Below are 23,610 nucleotides of genomic sequence, written 5' to 3'. Positions count from 1 at the left end.
AAACATGAGAGCACATGAACGTGGAGGTGCATGATATTAATACCAGCTTCACTCTCAGATCAGAGCTCATGCTCCCAACCACTCCTTCAAGCACGGACAATTGTATGAAACCAAAGTGATTTTTTATTTTTTATTTTAAAGACTGAGATTCATTTAAATCAACAAACTCATATCCCTGAAGCCCCAGACCACAGTAAGCAGCTTTCCCTTGTCTGTCCCCTCACCGCCACCCCTTAGCTACAGGGAGAGGAATGGAAAATGAGAAGCCACGAGGGCCTCTGCCAGAAAAGGCTGCCCCAGATGTGTGGTGAGTGCAGTGCAGCTGCGGCTGTGGTGGCAGCTGTTGCAGGCCCCTCCCTGTAAGTTAAGTCCCTGCAGCCACAGCTGTGGGAGAAGCACACTTGTAGAAGCAAGGCCAGTCCAGCATCAGAAGGCAGAGGCAGCATCACTGACTCCCAGCTATGGAATCGATAGAGGACACAAGGCTCAGGGACAGAACAGGCCAGGGGAAAGAGGAGCGGCATGGCGTGGGGGGGTGAGGCCCCTAAATTTTTGGCCCCAGGGAAAAACGCGAAGCCATTGGTCCAGTTTTGATAGGTATAGGGAAGGGACTGTATTAGTAAGCACAGTGGGAGAGGCTGCCAATAGGCACCCCAGAGGTGATAGGACAGGCTGAACCCCCACCCTGGCAGGAAGGAGCTTGACAGCTCTGGGGCTCTCTGAGAATGTCACTGCTAAAATATATATTTACATATATATTAACCATTCATGAGAGGGCAAGGGCAGGGCCTGGCATGGTAACAGAGGATCTGGCATGGGATCCTGTAGCTGGTCATGCCTGCCTGAGATGCCTCGAGGAACCAAAGTGATTGAAAACATTTAAGTGTGCTTCTTTAGAAAAAGCTTGTCTCTCCATGCCACATTTTTATTTAAACTAAAAATAATTTCTTGTTAGGGACTGCTTTGAATTTAGACAGAGTGATTGGTAACACTTTACAGGGGATTTTTTTAGGGTGAAAGTATGCTGACATGCCATCGCTGATTATTACAGTGCGATTTCACGTGCAAATGCAAAAACAACATTTAAAATGTTACTGCTCCTTATGTGGATATTTAATAAAAATTTGGTCATTCCTTTGTTGGAAGTTTTAAAACAAATGTATTATTATTATTTTAATGAGAAAAGCCTCAGTAAAGCTGACTAAATATGAAAGAAATAAGTAATAAAAGTAAGAAAATAGGACTAAATGAGGAAGGCAGATGTCAATGGGTGAGAATTGAATTAAAAAACAAGTAAAATAACTTAAGCAACATAAAACTACTAAATAAGTTGGGAAATGACTACTGGTTGTATAAAAGTGACTGATTTTTAACCACGGGGTTAGAAACTACTGTTTTTTTGTTTTGTGAATACTGCTTCCTCTCCTTCAAAGTTGTAAAATGCAAATACATAATTTACTAAAGTCAGATGAGTGCCCACTTTGGTTTAGTAGGACGATAGATCATGAGAGGTCAGAACACGAGGCTAGGCCTGTCATTCCCAAACTACAGAGACACCCAGAGTTATTTTAAAATTTTGAAGAAGCACAGTGATTCTTGATGTCAGTTGCACACTCTGCTAAGTATTAGCTGAAGGTAGTTTTAATATCATGTAAGACCGTGTTCCATTTGATGGCGTCATATCTTTGCAAAGCTGGGTGTTTGGCAATTGCTATGACAAAAACCAAGCATTGCATAAAAACCAAGGTGGAACAGAAATGAAGGGGTGATCTGATTCCAAGGTTTGAGAAGTTGTCAGCAGGCACATAAAACCTATTATTAAGTAATTGTGATTAAAAATGAAACAAAATATTATTTTTTAAAATTTGTATCTTATTTATTCGAACAACTACAAAGTTGTTAGAACATAAATAATTACTAAGCTTTTGTCTACTTAATAAGAACTATGGTCTGGGGGCACCGTGAAGAAATCGCTCCTTGAATGTAGAACGTTTGAAAACTTCTGGGCAAGAGTCTTACTTTCAGAGTTTATTTTGTTGACATGGAATTTATTGACCTGGAGATTTTATTTGTTGGTGTCAAGAAAATGCATATTATACTATATTTGAGCCCAGCACTGTATCAATTAGCCAATGTTTAACTGTTTCCAGTGTGACTCACCTATGCATTTACTAGGAATCCATTGGCACTGTCAGCTTTCTATCCAGCCCTCTGTGCATTCCCCATCTTCTCCTCCTTCTTCCTTACTCCCTCTGTCACACACACATACACAAACACCCCTATACCTTAGTGCATGAAAATACTTCAGAATACTGGTTGGCACAGACTGCACAATGATAGCATATCCTCAAGTGGCTTGTGGCATTTCAGGAGTAATCAGAGAGAGATTCAGCTAGATGGTAATTGGGGTGGGTAAAACTGCCTACTTAGCCTCTGGCAACAAAGGAGCACAGCTGGTAAGAAACTTGGGTCAGGGGAGGGCCATACTCTGGGATTTCTGTCCTCTAGCGGCAGCCACATTTACTGAAATGTTTCTAACCACAACAAGCACATACCAAAAATTCTTCCAGGCTTTAGGTCCTCTGTGCCAGTTACACGGCCACAGCAGGTTCCCTAGGATGCAGGAGAAACTCTAAGAAATAACCAAGGACTTAGTTTCTCCATCTGCAAAACACCTGGCATAGAACTGGGTATCTAAAAATGATTTTCAAACCCTTGATGTTTGTAATCTTGTGAATTTAGCTGGAACGGGATTAGTTAAAAAAAAGATCTGTCAATTACATGAAAATCAATAAATTTTGACATAATGCATAGAATGAAGCATAAAACACTTTTATCAACAGGAAAAAAAGACATGCCAAAACAGATTAGTCAAATTCTAAGGGGGCTTGCCTTTTGCTTTCCACTTGGGACAAATGCCAACATTTGGTAGTCAGCCTTCAAAAATTGTGATCTCAGACAATGTTAGAAGCTGCTTTTGGAAGCACTAACAACAAAAAAATGACTTCCTCTCCCATTAGAAATCCAAGTTTTTCCCCTTCGATTCAACCCAGCAGTATACTTACCTGTGTACATGGAAGACATAGGTAAGTATACTGCTGGGTAGATTATTAAGTGGTTGAATCAACGATATTGTCCCATTATAAGTATTCAAACATTTACTACTATACTTTGGGTTAAGGAGTAGCTTTTTTTTTTTTTTTTTTTGAGACGGAGTTTCGCTCTTGATACCCAGGCTGGAGCGCAATGGCGCGATCTCGGCTCACCGCAACCTCCGCCTCCTGGGTTCAGGCAATTCTCCTGCCTCAGCCTCCTGAGTAGCTGGGATTACAGGCACGCGCCACCGTGCCCAGCTAATTTTTTATATTAGTAGAGACGGGGTTTCACCATGTTGACCAGGATGGTCTCGATCTCTTGACCTCGTGATCCACCCGCCTCGGCCTCCCAAAGTGCTGGGATTACAGGCTTGAGCCACCAGGAGTAGCTTTATAGTCCCTCCAGGGTTGGACAGAGAAAGCTGCTTTCTAATAAGGTGGTTCTTCCTGGGAGCACAATAACTAAACAGGAAAAATCCAGGCCCCACTTCCTCATCCAAAGAAATCAGAGATTATATCTGGTTACTTACTTTATGTACTTGTAATTTCTGGTGCAAATGGCTCTGCCACATAGGACTCTGGTATTAGCAGAAATCAGAATGAATCAGTATGAGCCCATGCTGACTTCGGAGTCCCTGGCACAGTAGATGAACCTGGTCTAAGAGATAAGGAATGTTAAATTTGGAAAAATCCAGGTCCTGCCTTCCTCATCCAAAGGAATCAGAGATTATATGTGGTTACTTACTTTATGTACTTGTAATTTCTGATGCCAATGGCTCTGCCACACAGGACTCTGGTATTAGCAGAAATCAAAGTGAATCAGCATGAACCAGTGCCGGCTTGAGAGTCCCTGGCACAGTAGATGAACCTGGTCTAAGAGATAAGGAATGTTAAATTTGGAACCCAAGGTTAGCTTTGTTTATATTTTAACTTGTCGATTAATTGCAACAGTGAAATGCTAAGAGAAACACTGGTGATATGCACTTTAGACTCACTCTTCTGCCTGCAGACTATAAACTAGGTTAGGGAGTTATACCAGCATCCTTGCTTGCTCATCAATTTTACTTTTTAAGGGGATGGGAATGAAATAAGACAATTTTGTTAGCAGTTGCTACACCACAGATTCACTTTTAAGGGCTTTGATTCATTTCACCTTTAGAGACAATTATTATTTTAAAAAATTGTACATTACTCACATTAGTAAACTCAATTTGTAAAGGCTTTTTAAGTGTAGATGACTGCCCAAGCACTAGGGAAAAATATGGGGGGAGCATGACCTTGTAAGTCACAAGTCCTGGCTTCAAGTATTGTGTTCACCAGCTATTACTATCAGAGTCATGTTGGAAAAATTGTATAACTTTTCTCAGCTTTAGTTTCCTCAATTTAAAATAGGCATAATTGAGTACCTGCCAGGGGCTGGGGAAAGAAGGGAATGGGGAAGGATTGCTAATGGATATGGAGTTTTCTTTTGGGTGTGATGAAAGTGTTTTGAAGCTTGATAGAGGTGGTGATTACACAGCATTGTGAACACACTAAATGTCACCAAATTCAATACTTTGAAATGGTTAATATCAGATTGTTGGAAAATGATGGATAAGAGGCAGGACTAACTTGCAGATTCCACACAGTCAGAGAGAACAGCATGTGGAGACTCGCATAGTAAAATTTTCCTCCAAGAACTATTGCAAGAATATACCAGGAAAACCAAAAGAATTCACAGAACCTTTGGAAGAAGTGGCTTACCACTGCAAACTCCATGAGACAGCTGAAAAACTGAGTGCCCAAAGTATGAGAGGGGGAAACATCTGCCTTCAAACACATATCTCCACTAGGGAACCTAAAAATCCAGATCACAGGATAAGGATATAACCTTACCTAGAGCTGAAGTGAATTTAGAGAGCAAAATGAAATATAAAAATAGAAGCAGTGGGAAGAGCCCTGTAGGTGTTCTCAGTCCCCAGTGAAGCCCAGAAAAGCCATTTTTGACTTTATGTCACAGGGGTCCTTGGCGAGGGCTGCCAGTGGAATTGGTGAAGGCAACTTCTGGCTGAACTTTGTAATAATTTTGTCCCAGTGCTAATTATCCTGGGCAGAATCTTAATGGGAGGGAGTGAACAGAAAGCGCAGATGCAAGCACAGAAGCCATGGCAGGCAGTAAGGGGTAAAACCTGACAGCCCTGTGTGTTTTCTCAATGAGTCACTTATAGTCTGGAGCAAGATCTCAGCCCTGCTCACTGGCTGCCTGGATTTAAACTTGGTGCTGTTGGTGGAACATGGCAGGAGTGAGACTGGCCATTTGGGCTGCATGCAAGCTGGGTGAGATCTGTCACTGCTGGCTTTCCCCCACTTTTGTGGTTACCTGTATGACATAGCAGAGGCAGCTATAATCACCTTGAGAATAATTCCATTGACCTGAGAACCACACCCCATCCCCCACAGTGGCCACAGCAAGCCCTGCCCAAAAAGAGTCTGAGCTCGGACATGCTTAACCCTGCCCCCACCTGATGGTCTTTTTCTACCATCCTGGTACCCAAAGACAAAAGCCATAATCTCTTGGGGGCTCTATGTCCCCATCCATAGCTTGAGAAACATGAATACTTATCCAGGAGACCTTAGGGCAAGCTTGCATTCTTCCTACACCACCGCAACTGATGCTGTCTTGAAAGCACCACCTCTTAGCTGTAGGCCAACCAACCCAAATCATTACAACAACTCATAAAAGGAGAGAAACAACAGCTACTTCCACTGACTGTAACATCCTGGTTAACCAGAGGTCCTGAGTCTGTCCACATGACAACTTCACTGCCAGCTTGACCAGCATTTGAGAAAACCAGTGCACTAAACAAAACTGCAACAAGGGACCCTCACAGAACCCACTTTACTTCCCTGATACATCCACTGTAGCAAGTGCTGGCATCCATGGCTGAGAGACCTGAAGATAAATCACATCACAGGACTCCTTACATACAGTCAGTCCTCAGTACCAGCTCAGAGCCTAGTAGCTCTGGTTGGCTAAACCCAGAAAAGAAATAATAATCACTGCAGTTTGACTCTCAGGAAGCCCCACCCCTAGGGGAAGTGGGAGAGCACCACATCAAGGGATTATCCCATGGGACAAAAGAATCTGAACAGCAGCCTTTGAGTCACAGATCTTTCCTCTGACATAGTCTACCCAAATGAGAAAGAGCCAGAAAAACAGTTATGGTAATATGACAAAACTAGATTCTTTAACACCCTCAAAAGATCACACTAGGTTACCAGCAATGAATCTAAACCAGGAACAAATCTCTGAAATGCCAGAAAAAAAATTCAGAAGGTTCATTATTAAGCTATTCAAGGGGGGACCAGAGAAAGGTAAAAACCAACTTAAAGAAGTAAAACAAAAACAAAAACAAAAACAGGATATAAACAAAAAAACTCCAGAAAAATAGATAGCAAAAATAAAAAATAATCACAACTTCTGAAAATGAAAGACACACTTAGAGAAATGCAAAATGCACTGGAAAATTTCAACAATAGATCAAGCAAATAGAAGAAAGAACTTCAGAACTCAAAGAAAAGGCTTTTGAATTAACCCAATCTTACAAAGACAAAGTAAAAAGAATAAAAAAATGAACAAAGCCTCCAAGAAGTTTAGGATTAGTTAATTGACTAAACCTAAGAATAATTGGTTTTCCTGAGGAAGAAGAGAAATCTAAAAGTTTGGAAAACATATTTGAGGGAATAATTGAAAAAAACTTCCCTGGCTTTGATAGAGATTTAGACATCCAAATACAAGAAGCTCAAAGAACACCCAGGAAATTCATCACAAAAAAATCATCACCTAGGCACATAATCATCAGGTTATCTAAAGTTGAGTGAAGGAAAGAAACTTAAAAGCTGTGAGGCAAAAGCATCAGGTAACCTATTAGATTAACACAGATTTCTCAGAAACCCTACAGACTGGAAGGAATTGGGGTCCTATCTTTAGCCTCCTTAAACAAAAACAATTATCAGCCAAGAATTGTGTATCCAGCAAAACTAAGCTTCATAAATGAAAGGAAAATACAGTCTTTTTCAGACAAGCAAATGTGGAGAAAATTCATCACTACCAAGCTAGCACTACAAGAACTGCTAAAAGGAATTCTAAATCTTGAATCAAATCCTCAAAATACACTAAAATAAAACTAAATCTTATAGGACCCATAAAACAATAACACAATGGAAAAAAACCCACAAAACTAAGGTATTCAGGCAACAAATAACATAGTTAGTAGAATAATACCCCACATCTCAATACTAATATTGAATGTAAATGGCCTTTGTCTACTAGGTCCACTTGATCCAGAGCTGAGTTCAAGGCCTGAATATCATTGTTAATTTTCTGTCTTGTTGATCTGTCTAATATTGACAGTGGGGTGTTTAAGTCTCCCACTATTACTGTGTGGGAGTCTAAGTTGCTCTGTAGGTCTTTAAGAATTTGTTTTATAAATCCGGATGCTTCTGCATATATATTTAGAATAATTAGCTCTTCTTGTTGCATTATTCCCTTTACCATTATGTAATGCCCTTCTTTGTCTTTTTGCTCTTTTTGGTTTACAATCTGTTTTGTCAGACAGAGGATTGTAATCTCTGTTTTTTTTTTTTTCTTTCCATTGGCTTGGTAAATTTTCCTCCATCCCTTTATTTTGAGCCTGAGTGTGTCTTTGCATGTGAGATGGGTCTCCTGAATATCGTACAGCAATGGGTCTTGACTCTATCCAATTTGCCAGTCTGTGTCTTTCAATTGGGGCATTTAGCCCATTTACACTTAAGGCTAGTACTGTTATGTGTGAATTTGATCCTGTCATTATGCTGCTGTTTGGTTATTTTGCACACAAATTGTGTGCAAAATAACAACAGTTTCTTCATAGTGTCATTGTCTTTATATTTTGGTGTTTTTGCATTGGGTGGTACTGGTTTTTCCTTTCCATATTTAGTGTTTCTTTCAGGAGCTCTTGCAGGGCAGGCCTGGTGGTAAGAAAATCCCTCAGCATTTGTTTGTCTAGAAAATATTTTATTTCTCCTTCACTTATGAAGCTTAGTTTGGCTGGATGAGAAATTCTGGATTGAAAATTCTGTTCTTTAAGAATGTTAAATATTAGCCCTCAATCTCTTGTGGTTTGTAGAGTTTCTGCTGAGAGGTCCACTGTTAGTCTGAGGGGCTTCTCTTTGTAGGTGACCTGGCCTTTCTCTCTGGCTGCTCCTAACAGTTTTTTCTTCATTTTGACCTTGGAGAATCTGATGATTATGTATCTTGGGGTTGGTCTTCTCATGGAGGATCTTAATGGTATTCTCTGTACTTCCCGAATTTCCATGTTGACCTGTCTTGCTAGATTGGGGAAGTTCTCCTGGATAATATTCTGAAATGTGTTTTCCAGCTTGTTTCCATTCTCCTCATCTCCCTGTGGTACTCCAATCAATGGTAGGTTTGATCTTTTTATAAAGTCCCATTTTTTTTTTCCTTGTAAATCTGTTTTAGTTCTTTGTAAATTCTGGATATCCCATTTTTTTTTGAAGCTTTGTTCATTCATTTTCATTTTTGCCCCCTAGTCTTGTCTGCATGCCTTATTTCAGCAAGGTGGTCTTCAAATTCTGATATCCATTCTTCTGCTTGGTTGATTTGGCTATTGATACTTATGTATGGTTCATGAAGTTCTGTGTTTTTCAGCTCCATTAGGTTGTTCATGTTCCTCTCTAAACTGATTATTCTAGTTAGCAATTCCTCTAACCTTTTATCAAGGTTCTTAGCTTCTTTGCATTGGTTAGAACATGCTCTTTTAGCTCAGTATAGTCTTTTATTACCCATCTTTTGAAGCCTAATTCTGTCAATTCATCTACCTGATCTTCTGTTCAGTTCAGTGCCCTCGATGAAGAGACATTGTGATTATTTGGAAGAGAAAAGGCATTCTGGCTTTTTAGCATTTTTTGTTGATTCTTTCTCATCTTTGTGAGTTTGTCTAGTTTCAGTCTTTGAGGCTGCTGACCTTGTCTGGGCTTTTTGTTGTTGTTGTTGACGCTGTTGTTGCTGCTTTCCATTTGTTTTTCTTTCAGTGGTTAGGTCCCTCTTCTGTATGGCTGCTGTAGTTTGCTGGGAGTTCACTTCAGGTCCTAATCTGATTTGCTCCTGTGCCTGGAGATGTCACTCAAGGCAGCTGGAAAACAGCAAAGATGGGTGCCTGCTCCTTCATCTAAGACCTCTGACCTCAAGGGACACCAACCTGATTGATGCCAGTAGGACTGCTCTTGTATGGGGGTGTCTGATAACCACTGTTGGAGAGTCTCACCCAGTTGGGTGGCACGGGGAACAGAACCTATTTAATAAAGCACTTTGTCTCTTGGTAGAGGGGGTATGCCTCACTGGGGGAAACGCACTCGTCTGAGCTGCATAGATTCCCCAGAACTACCAGGAAGAAAGGCTAAGTCTGCTGGTCTGCAGACTGTGGCCACCCCTCCCACTAGTGGCCCCGGAATAGGGGAATCTGCGTTCTGTCCCCAAGCCTCTGGCAGGAGTTATTGGACTTCCTGCAGGAAAGCCCCCATTGAAGAAGGATGGGTCAGGGTCAGGTCTGAAGAGACACTCTGGCCGCAGACTGCCCCCATGGGTGTGTTGGGCTGTGGGGGACAAATCTTGGGATTAAGCCATCCAGTCTCCCTGGCTCCAGCAGGGGAAAAGCATAGCCTGGGGCTATAGAGATGGGTGCTGCCCTTCTCCCATCCAGGGAGCCCCACCTGTTAGACAGTTGTGAGTCCCAGTTCTGGCTGCCCCTCCTCCAAGGAGATCAAATGGCTTAGCAGGCAGCAGCAGTCCTGGTGCTGATTGCCCCTCTCCCTGGGAGTTTGGTTTCAGCTGCAAGGCTGTTAACAGCCTGCATGTTCAGGGGTTGGGATGCTGCCCAGGTGATGTGGGTTCATGAGCAGAATTTTTTGATCCATGGGTTGCACCGTTCCATGGAAAAAGCACGGTTTTCCTGGCTGAGTAGCACGCTCACCACCTCCCTTGGCTGGGCGGAGGGGGCTCCCCGGCCCCATTTGACTTTCAGGTGGGTCGCCACACCACGTTTGTTCTTCCTTCTCTCAGTGGGTCTCACCAGCGTCCTAGTCAGTTCTGGCGAGAAACCTGGACACCTTGGTTGCCAGCGAAGGATTCACATGCTTATTATGGTTTTTCTCGATGGGAGCCTTTGAATGCCACTATTTCTAGTTAGCCATCTTGGGCCCTCCCCCTTGGTATCATATTTAGAATAGTATAGTAGTATAATGGGGTGAAGCAGAAAGGATGCTAGTGAGGAATCGAAGTTCCTTAACATTTTTATCTGTAGAGTGGGTTAATCATTTTTGCTTTGCCTAACCCACAATGTTGTGGTGGGAATCAGGTAAAATAATATTTGCAGAAGTTCTTTGTAAATGTTGCAGAACTTAATTAACTAAAGCTCAAAAGTTTGCAATTGTTTTTTTCTTGTGCTTCTTGGCGTTCCCGGACATAGCACAGTGCCTAACACGTAGTAGGTACTTTACAAATGTTTAATAAATGAGTAAACTGCAAGCCATATGACCTTGGTTGAAGAGGATATCTAGGTCTTTCTATGATACTATTAGTCTTATAAAAGTAATTACTCCAAGCTGGTCTCTTATGTGATACACAGACCATTTTTAGCAACGTTTCTAAGGCTTAGGCAACCTGAGGACTTATTTGAGATTCATGTAACTTGGATAGAAGCTGGGGTCTCCCTGTACCTAGGCACATGCCTTCAATCACATGCCTTCAATTTCCCAGCTCTCCCCATGACTTCTGCTTATTACTTCATGGCTTTCTCCATGTCTGCATTGGCCTCATTAAATGCATCTTTTCTGGTTGTATAGACGCTTTCCCGTACAGGAAGGCTGATGCCATAATAGTAGCTAAAGTATATTAGAAAATGTGTTTTCTTTATCGTTCATTACTGGAGGATTCTTCAGTGATAGAGGTACTTATTTTACTGGACAACTGATGGCAATCAGACTAATTCTCACTAGATACTAGGTTGACTGCTTATGAAATTAAATATTTGAAATTATAAAAATTATAAAATATTTGAAATTATAGTAATGAAACCTATGGATCTCCTGCTTTCGTAAACTCTGACATGACTCAATAGTGTCAGGCTTCAAAGCATCATGCCAAAGCATATTTTCACCAGGTAAGAAAAATCCTTTGTGACTCACAAATTGCTGACAACCAGACCTTTCATAATTTAGAACAAAGAGATTGGGTCTTTTGGAAATGACAGCAGAGAAAAACTGCCCTTGATAGGGACTATACCAAATTCTTCTCTGCTGCAAAACCCCCAGGTCTTGAGTCTTATATTCACATCTTTTTACTAAGAAGGGCTCCACCAGATTCCTTGTGTACACTTGTTGGAGACCTTAAGGTAAAGATGACCAGAAGCAGCTGGTATACTAGTCATAGATACTTTCCCAAGATCATGGCTTAAGATTTCTCTGTCATCATGAAAGCCTTATTTCTCCCCTTTTTGCCTAGTTTTCTGCTGTCTGAATCCCTTCCTTTTTTTTTTTATGAGACAGAGTTTCGCTCTTGTTACCCAGGCTGGAGTGCAATGGCGTGATCTCGGCTCACTGCAACCTCCACCTCCTGGGTTCAGGCAATTCTCCTGCCTCAGCCTCCTGAGTAGCTGGGATTTACAGGCATGCGCCACCATGCCCAGCTAATTTTTGTATTTTTAGTAGAGACGGGGTTTCACCACGTTGACCAGGATGGTCTCGATCTCTTGACCTCGTGATCCACCCGCCTCAGCCTCCCAAAGTGCTGAGATTACAGGTGTGAGCCACCGCGCCCGGCACCCTTCCTTTTCTTTAAAGGAAAATCCATGTGACCATAATCTGTGGATGACTTTATCAGAAGCTTATACCCTAGAAAGAAATGAGAGCAACTGTTGGGTTTGTAGGCTAATGCCCCCATACTGGAAAACAATTTCTCTCCATTGTCTATGTTCCCATTGAGAGTCATCATGAAACCCAAAAGGAAGAGTGGAAAGCTATCCCTAAAATTCTAGACATTACTGCTGCTTGCATTTCTACACTCACTAGAAATAGTACCATGAACTTTCCAATGAATAACCTAATTGTTACCAAATACAGAAAATGTATCTGAGTGATGTCTGTAAAAGGTATACTGTGTTTCTAGGCATCACATATTAAAGATCTGGGTACTACCAATGCAGATATGAATAATTGCTTGTATGATGTCACTGAATTAAACCCGGAAATTCCTTTTCCATTAAATGTGGTTAGGCACTCTTACAGCATACCCTTTAAGTAAGTTTCTCACTGTACCTTAGGAGTGGACTTGTGGACAAATTTAATTTACTTCTGCTCAAACACCACTAGGTGGCCATCTTTTCTAGCCCCTGATGGCCTACATTGGGACTGCAGAGAATTTACTTACCTCTTCCTCATTGGTTCAGATTTTGCTATCTGACCTGGCTCCCTCCCACCTTCTGAATAGCTTTTCCTGAAAGTTCCCATTATATTTTTCATAACCAGAGGCAAAGCGATCAATAACCAAAATTAGTACAAACCTTGAAATAGATGGAGATAAGTTAGTTTCCTTGGAGGAAATGTTTTACTGGGGCTACTGGGGGCACACTCTTGGCAGTATTGGGGTGCTGGTTATATAGAATTTGAAGATAGTCTGTAAATTGAGTAAAATCTTAGATTTTGTAGCCAATCTGACCTCTCAGAAGTTCAGATGCATAGAAGCTGCTCTTTGAAAGGTACATGAAAATATTCACGTTCAACAAAAACACTTAAAGGAGCATCACGCAGCTCTCCTCTTTGCCTAGGTTGAGGACTTGTGTATGTGCTAAAAAACCCTGAACATTGTACTTATCTTTCTCCTGATTTTACTACTACAAAAAGCTTAACTTAAAATGTGGCTGATCCTGATGTTTCTCTAGACACTGCCACCAAATATATCAAGGAAATTTCTCAAGGGAAAGGAACACATAATGTGTTTACAGGAGCAGCTAACAGTTGATTTGCAGGTATACTGAATGGTGGAATGGTGGTTGGAAGTCTTGGCTATTGCAAGTTTTTATTTTATTTTTATTTTTAGTCTAATCATTTGGGGCTAATATTCAAAGATTTAAAAATCTTTATGTGTCTCTTAGTAGGTCTTCAGACTAGTATGACTTGTGTTACGAGGCTAACTGCGGAAACAGACATCTCTTTAAAGCAGGCCATTTTACTAGTAACTATGGTTCTTAATCACTGTCATATACTGAACAAAGACTATAATCAATAGGACTTGAATACTGTTGACTTGTCTTTATTATTGTCTGAACTTTAAATTGCTTAATTTTGATGATTTTGGTTTGTAGAGACTTCTGTTAAGTAGTGTACTTCAAGTTTTTGTATTTTTCCTCCTGATAACTATCATAATTTTCTTCCAAATGTATTGTAGCCCTTAAGATTCTTTCTTTTTCTTTTTTGAGACAGAGTCTGGCTCTATACCTAAGCTGGAGTGCAATGGTGTGATCACCACTCACTGCAACCTCCACCTCCCAGACTCAAGCCATTCTTTCACCTTAGCCTCCAGAGTAGCTGGGACTACAGGTGTGCACCACGACGTCCAGCTAATTTTTGTAAAGAAGGGGTTTTGCCATGTTGCCCACACTGGTCTCAAACTCCTGGGTTTAAGCAATCCACCCACCTTGGCCTCCCACAGTGTTGGGATTACAGGTGTGAGCCACCATACCCGGCCCCTTAAGAGTCTTAAATGCTCATATGAAGCCATCTGTCATACATCAACTGATCTCATTATAGTTAGAAAAACAAAAGTATCAAGAAAGCATAAAGAATAATCCAACAAATTCGACATTGTGAATCATGAATTTTCTACTGAGACCAAACAAGTGCATTAAGATGGTGAAAAAAATTGGTGTCAGTACCTAGGTTATGGTCAATTTCTCAAAATTGAAAGGCTAATGAAAAAGGGTAATTGTTAAATTGAACCTTGGCCTAAAGCTGTCTCTACATGAAACAAATTATAACCTAATTATATATATATATATATAGTGTATATGTATATGTATGTACATATACATACACACACATATATATGTACATACATATATATATGAAACCTACCTTAAGACTACATTCTTGTAACAAGTTACTGAGTCTGAGTTAACCACAGCAGCTGAGCTTTTGGCCAATCACAGGCTGCAAACTGCTCAGATATGTCCAAATAAGGCAAGTGCTAAGCTGTAACCAATCAGATTATTTCTGTATGTCACTTCCTTTTTCCATCTATGAATATAGACTGCCCAGATTGTAAGGTAGAGTCTTCTGAACCTTCACTCATTTAGGGTACTGCCCATTTCATGAATCACTTGTTTGCTCAAAGAAACTATGCTAAATAACTTGTCTAAAGTTTTTATTTTGGACTTCTGCCAAGATGGCCAAATTGAAACAGCTCTGGTGCACAGCTTCCAGTGAGAGAGATGCAGAAAATGAGTGATCTTCGCATCTCCAAACAAAGTACCAGATTCATTTCAATCAGACTGGTTGGACAGTGGGCATAGCCCAAAGAGGGCAAACTGAGGTGGGGTGGGGTGCTGCTCCACCCGGGAAGGGCATCTGACTGGAGGATGAAGGGCTTCCCCCCGCCAGCACACCGGTCCAGATATTGCACTTTTCCCAAAGCCTCTGCAACCCACAGACCAGGAAATTTTTGCCGGGCTGAAAAGTGCCCGAATTACCAGCATAGAGCTGAATAGCAGCTCCAGTCGGTGCCACAGATTGTCAGAACAGATCTAGGTGGTTGCACTGGCTGGCTGGGAGAGCTACTGGCCCACCGGAGAGAGGGGGTGCTAAAAGCAGGGATGCAGGTGATAGGCTAGGCTGGTCCCTCCCCCGACAAAGCCCAGCAGGCTGAAGCCCTCTCAGCCAGCACATCAATTTGAGCTTGACCTGGAAGGATTGAGCTAGGTGGGGGGAAGGGCATCGACCATTACAGAGGCAGGCCTAATCTCCTGGTGTAAACAAAAGTCACAGGAAGCCTGAACAGCAGCCGGACTGCATCCATGACAGCCCAGCAGTGCCTCTACAGGCAGACAAGGGAAAGACTACATCATCAAGCGGCTCCCTGAGATCAAAGCTAGGTAAATCCATGAAGATGGGAAGAAACCAGCGCAAAAAGGATGAAACCATCAAAAACCAGAACGCCTCTCCTCCTCCTCCTCCAAGGGATCACAACTCCTCATCAGCAAGGGAACAAAACAAGATGGAGAATGAGTTTGATGAATTGACAGAAGCAGGCTTCAGAAGGTGGGTAATAACAAACTTCTCTGAGCTAAAAGAACATGTTCTAACCCAATGCAAGGAAACTAAGAACCTTGAAAAAAGGTTAGACGAAATGCTAACTAGAATAACCACACTAGAGAAGAACATAAATGACATGATGGAGCTGAAAACCATAGCATGAGAACTTCACAAAGTGTACACAAGTTTCAATAGCCAAATTGATCAAGCAGAAGAAAGGATATCAGAGATTCAAGATCAAGTCAATGAAATAAAACAAAAAGGCAAGACTAGAGAAAAAAGAGTAAAAAGAAATGAACAAAGCCTCCAAGAAATATGGGACTTTGTGAAAAGACCTAATCTACACTTGATCAGTGTACCTGAATGTGACAGGGAGAATGAATCCAAGCTGGAAAACACTCTTCAGGATATTATCCAGGAGAACTTCCCCAACCTAGCAAAGCAGGCCAACATTCAAATCCAGGAAATACAGAGAACACCACAAAGATATTCCTCAAGAAGAGCAACCCCAAGGCACATAATGGTCAGATTCACCAGGGTTGAAGTGAAAGAAAAAATGCTAAGGGCAGCCAGAGAGAAAGGGCAGGAAGTCCATCAGACTCACAGCAGATCTCTAAGCAGAAACCCTGCAAGCCAGAAAAGAGTGGGGGCCAATATTCAATATTCTTAAAGAAAAAAACTTTCAACCCAGAATCTCATATCCAGCCAAACTAAGCTTCATAAGTGAAGGAGAAATAAAATCCTTTATGGACAAGCAACTACTGAGAGACTTCGTCACTACCAGACCTGCCTTACAAGAGCTTCTAAAGGAAGCAGTAAATATGAAAAAGAACAATCAGTACCAGCCACTCCAAGAATGTACCAAATGGTAAAGACCAACAATGCAATGAAGAAGCCACATCAACTAATGGGCAAAAAAACCAGTCAGTAACAAAATGACAGGATCAAATTCACACATAACAATATTAATATTAAATGTAAATGGCCTAAATGCCTCAATCAAAAGACAGACTGGCAAACTGTATAAAAAGTCAAGACCCATTGGTGTGCTGTATTCAGGAGCCCCATCTCGTGTGCAAAGACACACATAGACTCAAAATAAAGGGATGGAAGATGATTTACCAAGCAAATGGAGAGCAGAAAACAAAAACAAAAACAGGAGTTGCAATCCTAGTCTCTGATAAAAGGGACTTCAAACCAATAAAGATCAAAAGAGACAAAGAAAGGCATTACATAATGGTAAAGGGAACAATGCAACTCTCCTAAATATATTTGCACCCAATACAGGAGCACCCAGATACATAAAGCAAGTTCTTAACGACCTACAAAGAGACTTAGACTCCCACACAATAATAGTGAGAGACTTTAACACTCCACTGTCAACATTAGACAGATCAATGAGACCAAAAATCAATAAGGACATCCAGGACTTGAACACAGATCTGGACCAAGTGGACCTAATAGACATCTACAGAACTCTCCACCCCAAATCCACAGAATATACATTCTTCTCAGCACCACATTGCACTTACTCTAAAATTGACCACATAATTGGAAGTAGATCACTCCTCAGCAAATGCAAAAGAACAGAAACCATAATGAACAGTCTATCAGACCACAGTGTAATCAAATTAGAACTCAAGATGAAGAAACTCACTCAAAACTGCACAATTACATGGAAACTGGACAACTTGCTCCTGAATGTCTACTGGATAAACAATGAAATGAAGGCAGAAATAAAGATGTTCTTTGAAACCAATAAGAATGAAGACACAACATACCAGAATCTCTGGGACACATTTAAAGCAGTGTCTAGAGGGAAATTTATAGCAATAAATGCCCACATGAGAAGCAAGTCCCAGAAGGCAAGAAGGTAAACATTATTGCAGAGTCAAAACAAAATGGTTTGGTAACGCAGAAGCAGAGGAGACTGTTTCGGGCTGGAGGGACTCAGGAAAGCTTGAGGGAGAACAGCATTTGACCTGTGGGAAGGATGGAATTTCAACTATTAGAGGCTGGGGAGGCAATAATGGAGTAGTATTGAGACAGCCAGGTGGGAGGAGGTCCCTAGAAAAACTCCAACCAGCCTGTGCACTGGGGTGGAGGCTAGAAAATTTGCACCTTTTGCAGTGGGGAGGAGCCTGGTCCCTTCTCTTCCTGTATGAAACCTGGAATTTGAATCGCCAGGTGGGAAGCACTCTAGCAGGGGACTCTGGCTTTGTGGAGAGTTCCTATTTCCTTTTTGTCTTCATTTTCACCCAGTAAGACCTATTTATAGCCTATCTGTGAATATTCTGAACTTATGGCAATATAGTTGTTTGCATCAGTGCAATAAAAATCCACTTTTCTTTTGCAACAGGACATAATTTGAGAAAGTGGTTATTTTACCAAGGCTTTGACTGGAAGGGTATGCTTCCCTTTAAGGAGTCAATCTCGACTTTACAGAGCCAATAAAAGCCGAATTGAAAACTGGCCTCATACCCTTGTCTACACAGTCCCTGTACAGGGTTCCTGACCTGTGGTCAGTAAAGAATGTTACTTTCTAATAGGTCTAGGAGCTCCAAGTTTATCTCGGGACCCTAAGAGGAGAGAATCACCCAACTTACAGGTGTTTAAGGATGCAAATCCATGGATGAGCTCAGCTTTAAAAGGTCTTATCTGAGACTCCTTGTGGAACAGACTTCCATCAAAGCCAATCTAAAAGGTCTATGTTGAAATAATTATTCTTGTTGCACTTTATGCAAACAATCAGACCAAGTATAAGACTAAAGTCTATTTAAACAACTAATTCCTATAATCATTTGTTTCTTAATAAAAATGAGGACTGGAGAGAGAGAGAAAGAAATTATGTTTCAAAACTCATCAATTTATCACTAAATTCTAAACTCATTAATTGTTTTTGAGTTTTTGCCTACATTTTATACTAACCCTGCTTGCTCCTGTGAACCAACCAGCAATCCCTGGCTGCAGCTCAGAAAGAACAAAAGGGATGGGTAACATAAAAATCCGGATCAATATTCTAGTTCTAAGCAATTATCCTGCAAATCCTGCCAGGTGATGGGAATAAATAGGATGCCCCAACTTGGATGTTTTCTTTTTGGGAAAGTAAGACCAAGGGAGCTAACCAAAGCCAAGCACCATGCACCCAAATCTTAGCAAGCATAGCTATAGCTACCAGTTATCTGGGTGTGTCACAAGACATCCTTTCCTCTCCCTTCTTGGAAGAGGACTTAATTCCACAGCCTCACCTTAGCATTTGGCTCATGTTAACCACATGAGACACATTCTTGTCCCAGACTCAGTTCCAAGTGTGGTGTCAGAGCTCTAGGAAGAAAACTGGATCTGACAAATTCAGAGGCAAATGGCAACAGAGGTTAAAAGGCACAGCACAGGTGAGTGTGGCTCATTCCTGCTGATTAAGCCAAGCCCAAGCTTCCTGTTTCATCGATTAGGGCTATGTTAATATCCATAGCATAAATGAGATCTAGGGAACTCCAAGGCTACTGACAGCAGGGGAAATAGGGCATACGTGGGTAAGAGTGGATGATTTCTACGCCTTCAGCTACCCTGCTTCATGGATGCAAGCCACTTTAAAATCTATGGCAATGCCTGCCAAGGTCACCAGAACTAGAGGATGCAAGGATGGAAGATGAAAAGAGGACACTCTTCTGTCTCTCCCTGACGTATCCCGTGTATCTGCTAGAAAGAGAAGGGAACCACAGATGCCAGCTCTCCTCTTTCTAGATGGGTAGCCATTCATCTTCAGTCTGTACCCCTTTCAAATGCATCCTGAACCCCTGGGACTCTTTTTAAAATGCCATATTTTTTCCTTTTTCCTCCTCAGTTCTCTCTTCACAAATAGGTAATTGTGTCTCAATACTATGAGACACTCACATCAGATGCATCCTCGAAACTGGAAAGAATTAATTTCCCAAACCCTAAACTCAGGAATTAATTTCCCAAACCCTAAACTCAGGATTGGGCTCAGGAAAAGGGAACCCTGAAGCCCAACGTGACAGCAAAAAGGTGAAGTTTTCCCAGATGTTCAACATCCCAGCAAAAATGTGAAGTTTAAAAATTTTTATTTATTTATTTTTTACCAGTTAGGCTTTTGGCCTTTCTCTCCCTGTGCAAACTGGTAAAAAGCCTTGGAATTTCTGAGCTGTCTTTACCCCTCCCTTTGTTTCACTTTGATATATGTTTTCTAATAACCCGGTTTGTCTGTTCTTGCCTTCAGGCCATCAAACTCCAAATGGTCATGCAACCAGAGCCCTCTGACAATGGCCCCTTTTGCCAGGAATGCTTAACTAGCCCACTGAGGAAGCTCTGACTGCTGTTTTCCCAAAACAGCGCCCCCTGTCAACAGGAAGCAGTTAAGATTGGTCTTTGTCCTTATTCTAACAGCAGTTAGATGTACTTCTTTAGAGAGTGGGGTGAGACAGCCAAGTGGGAAGAGGTCCCCGGAAAAACTCCAACTGGCCTGCGCACTGGGGTGGAGCCTCAAAAACTTGCACCGTTTGCAGTGGGGAGGAGCCCAGCCCCTCCTCTTCCTGTGTGGTACCTAGAGTTTGGACTTCAGGGCAGGAAGCAATCTAGCAAGAGACTCTGGCCTTGTGGAGAGTCCCTGTTTCCTTTTTATTCTTCCTTTTCACCCAATAAAACCCTGTATTACTCACCATTCAAATTGTCTGTGAGCCTGAACTGTCATGTCTGTGGGACAAAGAACCCTTTCTTTAGCTGAATGAAGGAAAAGTCCTGCAACAGCACAAAGCAAGACCAAGTGCAGCCATCTTTGTAGAATAGTGAGTCATGTGGTTTGGCTGGAAGGCAGGTATGGTGGGCATAGCAGTGGGAGGTAAGGCTGGGAAGCTAGGTTACAATCAATTAGAGAGTTTTGAATGACAAAGAAGGTGATGAACCTTTGGCAGCCATGAGAATGTACCTCATGGATCTCTAATATAGTTTGTATAGGGAGTATAATTGACCAAGGTTCTACTGTACTTGAGATACATTTCTGTGCTTGTGCTAAGTCTCCCTTTCCCATGAACTGCTTCCAGACAGTGACTAAGTATCTTAGTGAGACTTGGTGGCCTGAAGACTTCTCAATGGCTCTGTTGAATCTTCCTTAGACTGTACAGTAGTCTAAGATGTTTCTATCCAACCTTTCTTCCCTCTCTTTTTCACTCAGTATCATACTTGCGTTGCAATCTGATGACTATTTCAGTTTGAGTCTTTTTTCAGTTACTATAACAGAATATATAAAACAAAATAAATTTATTTTCTTCTACAAAGAAAATAAATTTATTTCTTATAGCTCTGGAGGCTGGAAACTTTAAGACTGAGGAGCCATCATTTAGTTGGCCTCTCATGAGTGTCTTGATCTACACTATAACATGGCAGAGAAGTGAAAGGGGAAGTGTACATGTGCAAAAGGGAAGAGATGGCTGCATGAATCCCTTCCTGATGCTGGAACCTCCCTGACCCAAACACCGCTCACTAGGCTCTACCTCCCCACACTGCTGCATTGAGGAATTACGGTTCCAACTCATGGACTTTTGGGGGACACACACAAACCTTAGCATACTCTCTCCTTATTTTCCTTCATTTGGGTATTTTTCTTAACAAAATCCTTGCATGTTTAGTCTGATTTTGACATCTGACCTGGATTAAGTAGAATCTAGTCTTTTTTTTTTTTTTTTTTGAGACAGAGTTCTGCTCTTGTTACCCAGGCTGGAGTGCAATGGCACGATCTCGGCTCACTGCAGCCTCCGCCTCCTGGGTTCAAGCAATTCTTCTGCCTCAGCCTCCCAAGCAGCTGGGACTACAGGCGCGTGCCACCATGCCCAGCTAATTTTTTTTTTATTTTTAGTAGAGACGGGGTTTCACCTTGTTCACCAGGATGGTCTCGATCTCTTGACCTCGTGATCCACCTGCCTCGGCCTCCCAAAGTGCTGGGATTATAGGCTTGAGCCACCGCGCCCAGCCAGAATCTAGTCTTAGAAGACTTTTTCTTAACTTCATTAATCTATTTAGTCACAGGGCATAATGGACAAGAAAGTGAGTCCTGTTCAGTGTTAACACATTCTGCCTCCTTGGAAAGAGCCAAAGATGCAGGTCAGTAGCAGCAGCTTCCAGGACAAAAGATTGATGATAAGAAAGAAGTTTCTTTTTATCCTCATTAAAACATGGATGCTGGATTCTTTCTGGGTTAAGCATTTTCAATCTGTATTATTTAAAGTTATTGTTTCAAATTTTATTACATACCATGGTCCTAGTATTTTATTTAAAATATCTTTCTTTCTGTAAAGAACAAGTGTGTCATATTTAGCTTTTGATAGAAAAAAATTACTATCATATAGATAATAGTTAAAATGAAAGGTTAGTAAAAGATGCTATCACAAGGAGTGATTTTGCAAAAGGGTGGTGTCTTGGTTCATTTTGTGCTTCTGTAACAATACCTGAGACTGGGTAATTTATAATAAACAGAAATTTATTTGGCTTAGTTGTAAAGACTAGGAAATTCAAGATCAAACGACTGGCATCTGATGAGGGCCTTCTTGCTGTGTCCTCCTATGCAAAGGTGGAGGCAGAAGGGAAAGAGAGTGTGTGGGGAAAAGAGGGAGCTAAACTTGCTTTTATAACCAAACACACTCCTGAGATAATGAGATTAATCTTTTCACGAGGGCAGAGACTTCACCTAATCACCTCATTAGGCCCCACCTCCCAATACTGTTGTAAGTTTTAAACACATAACTTTAGGTGATGCATTGAAAGTATCGAAGGTGATAGCCAGTTAACATTCTTTTTAGGAGAGGAACAAAAATTGTGAACTGCAGCTGTGACACCAAGGCTGAATGAACAAAGGAGAAATTTGTCCTTGAAGAATGGGGAATTTTGTGGGCTACTTTCTGAAAGCAGGTTTTTTTTTTTTTTTTTTAGAGTCTCAAACTAATGGTTTCTAGATTTAATGTAGACAGGAATCTTCTGGGGATCTTGCAAAAACTGCAGATTTCATCAGAGATTTCTGTTCAGCAGGTCTGAGTTATTACTGTTTATATTCAGGAATCTTTACTTTTATAAGCTCCCTAAGTTGTGATGTAGGTGGTTTGTGGCTAATATTTTGGAACAAACTACTCTAGATAGTTTTCCTGGGTAGTTTGATGTTCAGGATATATGGAGGCAGAAGGATAGTCTGATGAGCCTTCCTTAACTTTTGCATCAACCTCAGAGGCAGGGTGCCACTCAGGGTGGTGGCAAAATGTTAAGGGAAAAATAGTAGAGAAAGTTTATAGAATATAGTCTCAAACCCTTTTGGAAGGCCTAAGGGTTTTTTCATAGTTTCAGTAGAAGATTCAGCTGAGGGCAGCCTAAATCCCCCTTACATTTAGTTAATAAGTAAAGCAAGTAGCTAGGGTATGTGGAGGAGTTTACCTAACTAACTTGTTTCTCATGTAGTCTTAGAATTAACCTTTGAGCCAGATGGCCCTCTTAGGGGAGGTTGACTAGGGATATTATCCACTAATGATGTTTGCTTTGGGCATTGGAACATGCCCTTTAATCGTTCTCTAAAAATGTGTTGACTTAAACCCTCTGTTATTAAATGTATACTGAATAAATGGGGAGAGGGTGAACTAGTGAGCGTCGTGTAGCTGTGATCTCTTCCTGTGAGTGGCTCACGACACCTCAGCCCACTTGTTCACTGTATTCTGTGTATAAGTGCGTTTATTTATCTGTCGTGCAGCTGAAGTCTATGGGACAGACCCCAGCAGGTGGTGGTCCCAATGTGATGCCCAACATGGGGCAACCCCACCAGCAGGGTTCTCTAGAAATAAACGATTTACATTTTTCAAAGATAGCAGAATATTTGAAAAGATTTCAAGGGATTTCTAAATGTTTTAGGGATATACATTTAATCATATTTTCCTGGTGGAGCTATATTTCTGCATCGATTTAGCATCAACCTAACAAATGCATTTTAATCTCTTCCACTGTAGAAGTAGGATAACAATCATAGCTACTAAATGAGTAGTGATAATGATGAAATAAGGCAAGTTATGCCAAACAGGACAATGCCTTGCATATTATAAAGCAGGAATTGCCCAACTTTTTCTATAATGGGTGAGAATGTAAATAGTTTAGCTTTGAGGGGCGCACAGGTTCTGTTGTGACTACT

At 41.3% G+C, this 23,610-nt stretch overlaps 1 protein-coding gene across 1 annotated transcript in view; it reads right to left on the bottom strand.

Annotated features, from left to right (window-relative positions):
• The window catches only part of FMO1 (flavin containing dimethylaniline monoxygenase 1), a 35,994-nt gene extending 32,025 nt beyond the window's left edge, over positions 1–3,969 (bottom strand). Inside the window, exons 1-2 of the mRNA XM_064370883.1 lie at positions 3,841–3,969; positions 3,626–3,753 (exon numbers count right to left, since the gene is read on the bottom strand). The gene's annotated coding sequence lies outside the window, so the exon portion shown is untranslated. The remainder of the gene's footprint in view (positions 1–3,625; positions 3,754–3,840) is intronic.
• Positions 3,970–23,610: the final 19,641 nt, after the last annotated feature.

The sequence above is a fragment of the Aotus nancymaae genome, unplaced genomic scaffold (assembly GCF_030222135.1).
Source record: "Aotus nancymaae isolate 86718 unplaced genomic scaffold, 86718_ANA_hifiasm-v0.15.2.pri h1tg000108l, whole genome shotgun sequence".
Classification (NCBI taxonomy): Eukaryota; Metazoa; Chordata; class Mammalia; order Primates; family Aotidae; genus Aotus; species Aotus nancymaae.
Note: the sequence above shows the minus strand (reverse complement) of the source record. Positions and strands in the feature narration are given on the sequence as shown.